Genomic DNA, 12,090 nt, shown 5'->3' on the forward strand with positions numbered 1-12,090 from the left:
GGTTAGTTGGAGTCCCAAGACTAACCAGAACCCTCGAGCAATCACATTTTCCAAGTGGTGGTATTGCAGCCTCTGGTTGGAACAGAACTAGTATTTTGTGAATTTACAGCGGAGCAGCCAAGCAATCCGTTTCGGCCTTATAGTACAAGAAGGCCCAGCATATCCTTGTCTAGGATCCGCTTTGGGTAGAACAGAAATTTACCTATATGTAAAATTTCAATCATGGTACGCCGTACCGGTCCAAACTAAATGGTACATGATGTACCATATTATTTTGGTACCTGGTACGGATGACGTACCAAATGTCGGTCCGTCAAAAAAATTTCGTACCATATATACGATGCTAGTGTAGCACCGGTACGGGTCCAGTACTTAGACGACAAATATCGATTTTAACTTTGGGCTGCTCATCTTATACATGTACAAGCCTGACTCGGCAATGTTTGATGGTGTCACTTTGAGCTTATTGAACAGGACCAGCATTATTGACACATAAACTTAGTGGGAGCGAGATTAGAGACAATGTTGACCATAGAAATTTGTAATATATAGCTGACTAGTTTATGCATGTGTTGGGCATTGGCCTACTGACTTGATCGAGTGAGTGCACTTGATATCAACTTTTCATGCACTTCATACTTATAGTCAGACTTGATCAATAATAGATTAGTTTATTTAGATGAATTCCTAGTTTTCCTGCTCTACTAGATGGCTAGCTTAGATCTAGAAACCAGTTTTCATAAAACCTAACTATGATATCAGACTGGATCAGATACCACATAATTAAAAAAATAGATCTCCATGTTGTTGTCACTTAAAAACTAGATACTTTAAGAGAGCGATTAGCTTACTAACAAAGTACTTAGTCTTTCTTTGCCTCCACGTTATTTTCAAATTACTTTCTCTCTTCGTAAACTTTAAAGGCTTTGATTGGACATATCCAATCACCATATATATTTTATATCAACCACATAGATGGAGTTGATAAATATATAAATTGAAGGAAGATAGAAATGTGATAAATTGGTGGAGGCCATTGTTTTCCCATCCCTGAGTTTTCTGAGACACTGGTACCCAATTAAAAAGATGGACTTCAGACCCCCGTAAATCTTGGAACCATGGAATCTAGAGACTCCCTTGGCCCCTCGGATGCCTTTGTCCTTTCTCCTGCTTTCTTCCTTCCCTCTACTATAGCCTATAGGCTTGTGTTTAGTAACACATCGTGCATGCGTTAGGGAGGTAAGAATTGGTAACCAAGCTAAAAAAATAAAAAAGAAATCTACAGCATTCCAATCTATGTAACTAAGAAAGATTTAGTAATCCTGCTTCTCATACTTCATTTTCTACTAAAGCCAATGGTCAGCCAGCTATTGAAACATGGAACTGTTGATAGCACGGAGCCAAACAATTTCCTCTGATTCTCTTGCCTCCCTCTCTTCCTAGAAAGCATGACTAGAGAAAAGGATAGATCCTTATGTTGCTGTGCAGGTTGTCTTCTTGACTCTACCGGGATTCAGATTATTTCAGAACAGGCCTATGAATACAAATGGTATAGATTAGTAATCGTGGCTCACCATCTATATTTTGAAATCTATGAGGCTTCAGCTCTAGATATATATTGACACAGCTATCTGATGGCACTAGGGTGCTGGCAGCTCAATGAGATCATTATATGATTCTAACAGTTCAGTTTTTTGGCACCTCATTCCTATGACTTTGTGAAAGTAAACTTACTACCTCTTCATGGAAAAATGGAAGGGCTGGGACTGGGTTCCAATTCAGAAACTACATGGGTTTGCTTTTTTATGCCAGATCAAGGTCCTTTTTTGCCCATCAAATCACAGTAAACTAATTAAAATTTAGGATATATGATGGTCATAAACTACTTAAGGATAAAACTTGCTAAAATGCAATCCAATATCCGAAAATCTCATGGTTCTTTGTGACCTTTTTTTTAATTTTATTTTAATGAACTCGACCATATAAAAAAATAAAATAATTATAAACTATGTTGGGTCTTTGAGTTGCTTGTTTCCCAATAGGATCACCCTAGGTGATTTAACGGTTTGGAGGTTAAACCTGAACTCATCCATGTATAATTGAATTATCTAAAGAAACCCCATCCAAATCCATTTACTCAAAGCGGGTTCTTGCAGGTTGGCGGATGTAGGTCAAACTTTGCCACCTAGCTCTAAGTACGGTTGTCTGAAGTCACCCCAATATCTTAGCTCAACCTGCTGCTACGTAAGGCAATAATGGAATCAATTGCCTATGGAGGCTTGAGTGGTATATGATACTCGGAAACTTAATAATCCCACTTGATTATTTTTATAATAATGGAATATTGCTCCAAATTAAGTTTTCAATGACCTTATTAGATTGAAATCAAATTTGCTATTTAGGTTCCAAATTCTTATCTATCAAACTCGGTTGTAGTTATGTTTGAACCACCAGTATATATATATATATATATATATATATATATATATATATAGAGAGAGAGAGAGAGAGAGAGAGAGAGAGAGAGAGAGAGAGAAATTATATATGTAGTAAGGAATATAAAGAGAATTGGGTACATAACTTTTGTTAATTCCTGTTTCATGTTTGGATTCACATATTTTTCTCATGTATTCTCTCCTTAACTCCCTCTCCTGCCAAAGCCAAAATCCTAGCCGATGCTTAGATTTTAATTATCTTTCAATTAAATTGATCATAAATATAAATTTAAAGGCATTTTAAAAGCAAGGTTACCCTTGCTTAGAGTGTATATGATATCCAAAATTTGATAACATGACTCGATTATTTTATAACAATGGGGTGTGAATTCAAATTAAGTTTTTAATAGTGTTGTCATCCCTTTTCTCCGTCTTGTTTCGGGCAAGCCAGGAAACTTGGGTTCTCTAAAGAGCTCGATCGGTCAAGGTGGAAGGGTGGAGTGCTAAGCTTTGACTAAGAGAGGCTTAGATGTGTATATCAAATACGTCAGGTTAGCCAAAAAGGTATAAGTCGAATGGAGGATAGAGTAGCATAGATCTAGATACCTTAACTTCAAAAACTTTTACTATTGTCACACTATTATTCCAAGTAGATGGATATGGATGGAGGTATGACATTGGGCAATGATGGAAGTGCAGCGGGCAATGGCAATTGTGTAGCATTGGACTACAATAGAAAAGCTAAGTTACACATATTCTTAGGATAAAATGATACAAAAAAAAATAAAGATAAATTGAATAAATTGATTGTTCAAAGGTGCAACATATTACAATGTTACTTATTTATACTAATACATAGTAACTACCTATAAATACAAAAACTGTCCACTCCAATGATTGTTTCTCACATCTGGTCTCCCTTTCTGGCGATTTTGGTAACTAATGTTGGTTACCAACTACACACATGTTCATCATAATCCAATAATTGTAAGACTAATAAGCATCCCTTATTAGTCCCTCCATATCATTCATTTCCTTTGATCTGTCCTTTCATGTCAAGATTGGCTGCTTTTCTAATTGCTATGCAACAAGATCTTTTTGTACTTTTAGATAACTTTAGGACCAATTTGTTTGCCCTCATGGCTGATTGTGGCTATTTTAGTCATTCAGCCTGTGTGGTCAAAATTTCTGACTTTGGTCGTCTCTTTCATACTTGACAGGATTCATCATGACTGAATCATATCAATCTTGCAAGAATCACATGACTTTCATGCATCCAACTTACCTAACGTGGCATTTGCTCATTGTTGCTTGTTAGGTGGCTGATATATGATGTAAACAATGTCCTCTTCATCTTGTTTGTCGATGATCAAGAGGCTAACGGGATGTCCTTATCATTTTCTCGATAAATTCATATCGAAAACCTGCAGTCATGATCTTGACCGAGTACCATTCCTTGAACTAGAGCATCCCCTTTAGTAAATTGTCTGTACCGCTTCAAATTGTCTACTCTTGCTGTGTTTCTTTTTACGGACTTATTTTTTGGTATCTAAACAGTCCGTATATTGTACAAAGGATCTACCATATTTATAGAAATCTAGTTTTATTCTCTACATTGATGGAGATTTTATCTCATTTTTTGTGAGAGCACGCCTCATCCTATAAATATGTTTGCATCATTCTCTTTAGTGCTCATTCTTTGTTCTATTTGACTAGTCTTATGCCTCCCTTGATCTTTTTTAATTATAATGATGAGAGTAAGAATTGGTGAGGGCGACTTATTCGTTTTGACCACCCGATTTTCAATCGGCATATTGCAACAGATTGGGGCCTTGCTCTACCCAATTGGAATATTGTTATCCCTAATTTTCCAATTGGACAAGTTGGTATTTTATCACTAGCATATGGTTAATCCTATGCCCTACCTTTTTTGAGCAGATTTGAGCAGACTTCTTTATATTTCTAATTCTATCAGCTATGTCGGTATGCAATCCTTCTACCCACATCACTTATTTTGCCCTTCTTGCTATCAATGATGAATTGTGGTGAATAGAACATCAGATCCTTCTAACTCTCCACCAAAATAGTGAAGGGCTTCTCATCTTAAGTAAAGTGAGCACCATGATAGTATTAGCCTATTCGGCCTTGTATTCATATATGTATAACTATTTATGTTAGCCAAATGTAATAAAGTAGCAGAACCTCTTTCTGCACCTTATGCGTATTTATTCTCTATCGACGCTAGGCTTATCTTTCAGCGAATCAGATCGATGATCTCCAACACATGCTAGCCAGAGCTTCTAATACCAATCATTCATTAGCCAACAAGGAAGAACAACATTGAAATCCTCTAAGCAAATTGTGATTGATGTTCACAAAGCATAACACCTAAAGGAAAGAATAAATACAACTTGAACGCTAACAAGGGAAAATCTAGTCCCTAAGTGTAGCCCGAAAATAACTATAATCTTGCAAATATCTTCCCCTGAGTATTTGCCTCTAGGTTGATGCCTCTAGCTCTTCAAAAAAAGTGGAAAAAATTCAAAAGAGTCGTGAGAGGACTATAGAAGAAAGTAGTGCAATACTTTTACATCGGCCTCTTGGCCAAAACTAAAGAGAATGTACTGTTTACTATAATATAATATTATTATTTACTCCATTTTTAGATCGAATTCACCACTTCTCTGATCTTTTAGTGGTTATTTCGTATAACATAAAGCTCTTTTATCATCTATAATGCTGGGTATAAGGCCGAATCAGTCCTAACGTTGTTATGTTGCCCTCTAACATGTGGGACATGCACTGCAGAGAAAATTTCTGAAAGCTTCTTTTGATAAGGCTATCCTCCAGCTTTTGTGTTGTATACAACTAGTATTATAAAGTCGTCAAACTTTTACCCTTTACTTTTGGGCAAGTGATCAAGAGATATTATTGGTAAGGATTTGACGACTTTACCATCAACACTTTGAATCTCTCTACGACCGACACTCTATGGTTTCGGCCAGGTACTAGCCAAAACATTATGTGATGATTTGGTTTGCTGCAACTCTATTGATGTGACTTCTGCAATAGCTCGGTCAGTAGATTCCAAGTCCTCCATGGTATAGTCTTCGGCTATGACCTTCTAATGAGATGAAGTCTCCAACTCTAGTTCCTTATGCAGTGCAGTACTTTTACATGCTAACTGATAGGCGGATTTGTCCATCAGAAGAATGGAGAGGTTGTCATCAACATAGGACTTGTCGATATATACTGTGTCTTCGTGAATCGGCTTTCAATCATGAAAACAAGTTTTTCAAACTGCCTCGCTATAAGAGTTGAAGATGCTACATACCACTCCAAAAGTTGCCCCAGTATAGTAGCCACTTCTTTTGCAACTACTTCTGTGGCTTCCTTTGATAGTGGTATGATGGCATCTATGCAATTATTATGTTGGAAATAACATGATGATGACTGTGTAGTGTCCCATCAGAGATAATGTGACGACTATATAAGATCCCATAGAGCATGCCAGAAAGCTTGTTGCCGCCCTTTCTCTCCATCTTGTTTTGGGTGAGGCAGGGAACTCGAGATCCCTAGGAAGCTCAGTTGGTCAAGATAGAAGGGAGCCGCATCAAGCTTTGATTGGGCGAGGCCTAGATACATGCATGGGCATGCCACCGATATTGGGTTAGCTGGAAATGTGTGGGTTGAATGAAGGATAGAGAGTAGCATAGGTCTAGGTGCCTTGACATTCAAGAATTTTTACCACCGTTATACCACCAGTTAAAGTAGATGGATATGGATGGGAGTTTAGCGTCGGGCTATGATGGAAAGGGTGTAGCATAGGGCTACGGTAGGAGCATAGTACTAAAATATGGAAAGGATGTAACTTTGGGCTATGATAGGAAAGCTTATCCCTACTCATAGAATAAAATGATAAAATAACAATAAATTGATTGTCCAATAATCTAATCTGATAAACTGTAATTCCACTAATTTATACTAATACATTATAATTGCTCACAAATGTAATAATTATCTACTCAGATGGTTGTTTCTCATATCTAGTCTCCACTTTGGTGGTTTTGGTAACTCACATTGGTTACCAACTACACACACCATCATCAAAATCTTCTAACTGTAAGACTAATATGCATCCCCTATCGACCCTGGCACATCGTTCATTTCCTTCGGCCTATCCTTTCATGCCTTGCATTGGTTGTTTTCTTGATTGCTCTGCAACAATATCTTCTTTTTTAAAAGATAATTTTGGGACTAATTCGTCTCCCCTCGAGATTGATCACAGCTATCTTAGTCATTGGCTTGTGTAGCCAAAATTTCTAACTTTGGCCATCTCCTTCATACTTGATAAGATTCATCATAATCAAATTCTATCCATCCAGCAAGGATCATATATCTTTCACCCATCCAACTTATTCTACATGGCATTTGGTCATTGCTGCTTTTTAGGTGTCTGATATGTAGTGGAAACAAAACTTCCCACATATTGGTAGTCGATGATATAAAGGTTGATAGGATATTTGTTATCATTTTCTCGGTGACTACAATTTGAAAATCTACAGTCACGATCTTGATTGAGTACCGTTCTTTTTATTGGAGCATCCTCTTCGGTAAACTCCTTGTACCTTCTTCATTCCTTCAAACTATCTATTCTTGTCGTGTTTCTTTTCATGGACTTATTTTTGGATATCTAAATAGTCTGAACATTACTCAAAGGATCTACTATATTTATAGAAATCCAATTTTATTCTCCATATTGATGGGGATTTTATCTCATTTTTTATGAGAGCAAGACTTGTCCTATAAATAACCCCTACGCGATTCTCCTTAGGGCCCATTTTTTCTTCTTTCTGACCAATCTCATGCCTCCCTTCAATCTTTCTTTAATTACCACGGCGAGATTAATAATTGGCTTGGGCAACCTATTCGTTTTGACCATCTGATTTCTGACTGGCATATCACCATAGATTAGGGCCTTATTTCAAGCAGTTTATGATTGAAATATTGTCATCCCCGACTTTCTAATTTTGCAAATTGGCCTTTTTATCATCGGCTTATTGTTGATTGAGTGCTCCAACTATTTCGAGCTGATTTGAGTAAACTTCTTTATATTTCTACTTTTGTCAAGTACATCTGCATCCAATCCCTCAGTCCACCTCATCGTAGGGTAGGGGTGGGTCTGGTACGTCATTACTGATATATGTCCTACAAATGGAATAACATAACCATATTTGCCACATGCCTGCCTCAGTGCAGAGTTGGGCAGGTAGAGTTAGATGGAATGGGTTGGGGCATAAGTGACGCGACAAAAGAATCATTTTTTGCATTCAAATCAAACAAATAAAAAAAAATATATATCTCATTATTTCACATAACATTATATAAAATAAGAGTCTAATATATAGAAAATAACAATGCAAATTTTGAATAATAATAGAAACCCTAAATAAAATATTATTTTCTAGGAAGCCAAATGTTCCTTAACTAAGAAAAGCAACCAACTAAAAAAATAAATAGCTAAGCATGTATCTTGTAGCCTATTATGATGAGACGTTCAATCCAATTATCAAATCCGTCACAATTCACACTATTCTTTCTCTTATAGTTTTTGAAGGTTGGCTCATTGAACAGCTAGATATCAAAAATGTATTCCTCCATAAATATTTACTTAAGGATATTTATATGAAACAACCTCCTAGTGTCACTGATCCAAACCATCCCACTTATGTTTGCAAGCTATGACGATCTCTTTATAGTCTTAAATAAGCACCACATGCTTGGTTTCAACAATTGAGCTTTCACTAACATACTCTTGGCATGCGTGGGTCTAAGGCTGATGTCCCACTCTTATCAAGCATACTAAAGAACATATGGCACTCTTTTTGGTTTATGCCGATGATATTATTCTTATTGGCACTTCTACTACTTCATGGATGATCTTATTTCTTCTCTATAAATTGAATTCGCTACAAAGGATCTAGGCCCTCTTCACTATATTTTGGGCATTGAGGCTAAGACCAATACTTTTAGATTTCATCTAACATAATCAAAGTATAATTTTGATCTTCTTCTTAAAACCAACATGGATAGTTCTAAGCCAATCTTAATGCCAATATCTACTGGGTCCCAACTACCTCATTCTGATAGTTTGCCACTTTCTAATTTAGTCTAATATCGTAGTGAGGTTGGTGCGCTTCAATATCTTACTCTTACGCATCCTGACATTGCCTTTGTAGTCAGCCAAGTATGTTAGTTCATGCATAGGCCCACTTTCATGTATTGGCTTGCAGTCAAGTGTATTCTTTGCTACTTGAAGCATACCACTGACTATGACCTTTATTTAACCAAAGGTTCATCCTCTTCTCTTCATGCATATTCCGACACCAATTGGATCGGTAATTCTAATGACTGGCATTCTATAACAGGCTTCAATATTTTCTTGGTCCTAAGTTTATATCTTGGAGTGCTAAAAAGCAATGCATTATGACGCGATCAAGTATCAAATCTGAATATAGAGGGCTTGCTAATTTTACCGTTGAACTTATTTAGATTCAATCTTTACTACAAAAATTGGGTATCTCACTTTCTCAACCACCTATATTTTGGTGTGATAACTTGCCTATCATATATCTCACTGCCAATCCCATGTTTCATGCTTGGGCTAAGAATATTGAAATTGACTTTCATCTTGTTAGAGAGAAGTGGCTTGTTGTCAGCTTCATATTCGATTCATCTCCTCTAACAACCAACTCGCTGATATATTCACTAAAGAATTTGTCTCTCAACACTTTCAATAGTTGTATCCCAAGCACCTAGTGGTACCCATCTTGACTTGTAGCAGGGGGTGGGTATGTTGGTGGTATCTTCATCTCACCCCCATATCAAGCCATATATCAAGGATTTATGATTTGAAGAAATTTGAATTTGAATTTTGAACTTTAAGGTTTGAATTTTGAATTTTGAATTTTGTACCGAACATAAATTTTGGATTGCTCGTAGGGATCTATTTGTTATTTTTTTCTATCTTTCTATCATCTTAGTTGTAATCTTTTGTATATTTTCAACTATAAATATACTTGATGACCATCTCACAATATTGAGATAGAAAAGCTTCTCACAATTTTTTTTCTACATATACTTTCTTTCTCACATACACGATTAATCTTCTCATAATTGATTACAATACTTTTTTCTTCATTATCCTCATAATCATCACAATCATACAAGCTTGTATATAGTCGAGGCGGGTTCGGGATAGGTATTGCCATTATCTACACTTGCTTTGGATCCATTGCAGATTTTAGAATGAAGACCCATTCCGCCTCGAACTCTAGCGGGTCAGATAAAACTTGGCCCATCAGGATCGGAATAGGTTGATACTCAATGTGGCGGTGTAAATTGCCACCTCTAGGTGCCAACCAGTTTTCTTGATTAACTTTTTTGGGCATGAATGCATGATGTGATTTCAAACTACCAGTTGTCATTCAAGATTTCTCTTTCTATACCTTTTAACTATTTTGAAATAAATACTTTAATCACTAAACATTATAGCCGGCACCTAAACCAGTACTAATTTCAAATTTTTAGTGGACAGTGGCCAACTAAGATTGGTATCAAATTACATGGTATATCCCCCCAAGATGCTTGCCCACATCAGTACCTCTCTCAAGCTTCATAAATGGGGCAGATATTTTGGATATTTTGTTCATTTGAGATATCCGAACATCAAGATATTTTGGCTCCACCACAATTTGCCTCTCCTATTCTCCTCGTTTGCGATCCCAACAAGGCTACTACCCTCGAGCCTAAGCTAACTTTCTTAGCCAAGCATTAACACATTTGCTCACCTCTAGCCGAACCGAGCTGAAGGTATCTACTAACTATAAGTCCTCTTATGCAGCCTAACGAAGTTAGGAAAATAGTACATGTTGATGTTTCATGATGCAATTGGTCCTCCCATAAGGTTGTGATGCTAGTGACTAGACCTATTTATTGGTTGGGTCGGGCTGGGTTCGAATTAGGCTCAGCCCCATGTATGACCAAAATTAGCCAAGGTCGATCCAACCCGGCTCCCAGGCTCGAGCCGGATAGCTTCAGGCTTTAGGTTGCATTTTGTGCCTTTTCATAAAAAAATCTTACTAACACAAATCAATGCCCCGATCATTTCTTTCGCCCTTAATATCAAGTCCAGTCCCAATCCTTCCTTTCCTCTCACTCTGATATGGCTGTGAGAGCAAGAGGGAGGTCATGGAGGCGGCTATCCAATTCGACCTCAGCCATTTAAGAGTGAGAGGGAGGTCACTCTCCCGACCAGCCCTTGAACCCAAGTAACTCTTTCAGGGTGGAAATCCATAGACTCTCCGATCGGACCTCAGCCTAATAGCAGAAAAGTTAGAGTTGGTGAAGAAGCTGAAGGCCACAATAGCCTCGGCATCGAGGAGGATCGAGTTCCATCCTACAAGGAAGCCTTTCTCCCCTATCATTGACTCCGAGCCCTTGTCCCCTTCTCCCCCCAAAAATTTCTACCTCAAAATCCTAAAGGCTAACTTGGATTCTTACTAGCAGGCACTTAGCCCTAGGAAACCTACAACAGTGGCAATATCGGAGGAAGAGGAGATTGGATTGCAAAGAGTTCTACAAGCATGGAATTGATCTGGCGGTCGGAAGCGGCTCAATATATTTGGGGCCCAAGGCGAACTCACTAAGAGGGGTTTTTTTTCTTTCTGTTTTGTCTTGGAGGCTTTCCCTGCAGTGGGCCAGCCTATATTGAACTCACTAAGGAGGGCTTTTCTCTTTTCTGTTTTGTCGTTGAGGCCTTCCCTGCCGTGGACCTTCTTTGGGCCAGGGCCTTAGGCGACCGCGTCAGTCGCCTAAGAGTTGGGCCTGCCCTGTATGGAGCTCAACTTTAGGATCACCTTCTAGTTTTGAAGGAGAAGAGAGAAGAGGAGAAGATGGAATTGGCTTGGGCTAGGTCGATTTAAACCGAGCCCTATCTATTTAAATGAAGGGGCTCAAATTTTAGATCTGAGCCGTTCTACCGGATTTAAGAATCAGATTCAGATCTGTCTGAAATGCTTTGCATTTGGATGTGTTGGACGGCCTGCACGGCGTTTGAAAAGGCCCATCGACTATGGTCCTGTTTGGGGGAGCTTTTGGAGGGCTAGAAAGCACTTTCTGACCCTCCAAAAGTACTTTTAGATGAAAAACTGTGTTTGGTAAATTTTTCAAAAAGCTATTTCAGCTTTTGCGGGAAGCTGAAAACAGCTTTTGGGAGAAAGCTCCAATTTGGAGCTTTTGGAAGGAAGCTGTTTCAGCTTTTTCGGAAAGCTGTATTTTTGACAAAAATGCCCATATTAAAATAACATAATCACATAGTTTGTCCCTTTATAAATCCAAAAATCTGCTAGAGCCAATAATCCTAGCCGTCGAACTTCCTTCCGTAAGAAAATGTATTTTTCTTTTCAATTTTTGTATGCATCTCTTGAGCCACATTTTAGAAGAAAAAAAATTTAATCCTTTTCCATACCTTCCAAAATCAATCTATTGTTTTTTTTTTATCATCAACCTCGCGGCCCACACTGAGGTCCTCCTCGAGCGTGGACCACGAAGAAGAGCCCCTGGACCGCGGAAAATTATTTTATAGGAAATTATG

Source organism: Phoenix dactylifera, unplaced genomic scaffold (genome assembly GCF_009389715.1).
Source record: "Phoenix dactylifera cultivar Barhee BC4 unplaced genomic scaffold, palm_55x_up_171113_PBpolish2nd_filt_p 000405F, whole genome shotgun sequence".
Classification (NCBI taxonomy): Eukaryota; Viridiplantae; Streptophyta; class Magnoliopsida; order Arecales; family Arecaceae; genus Phoenix; species Phoenix dactylifera.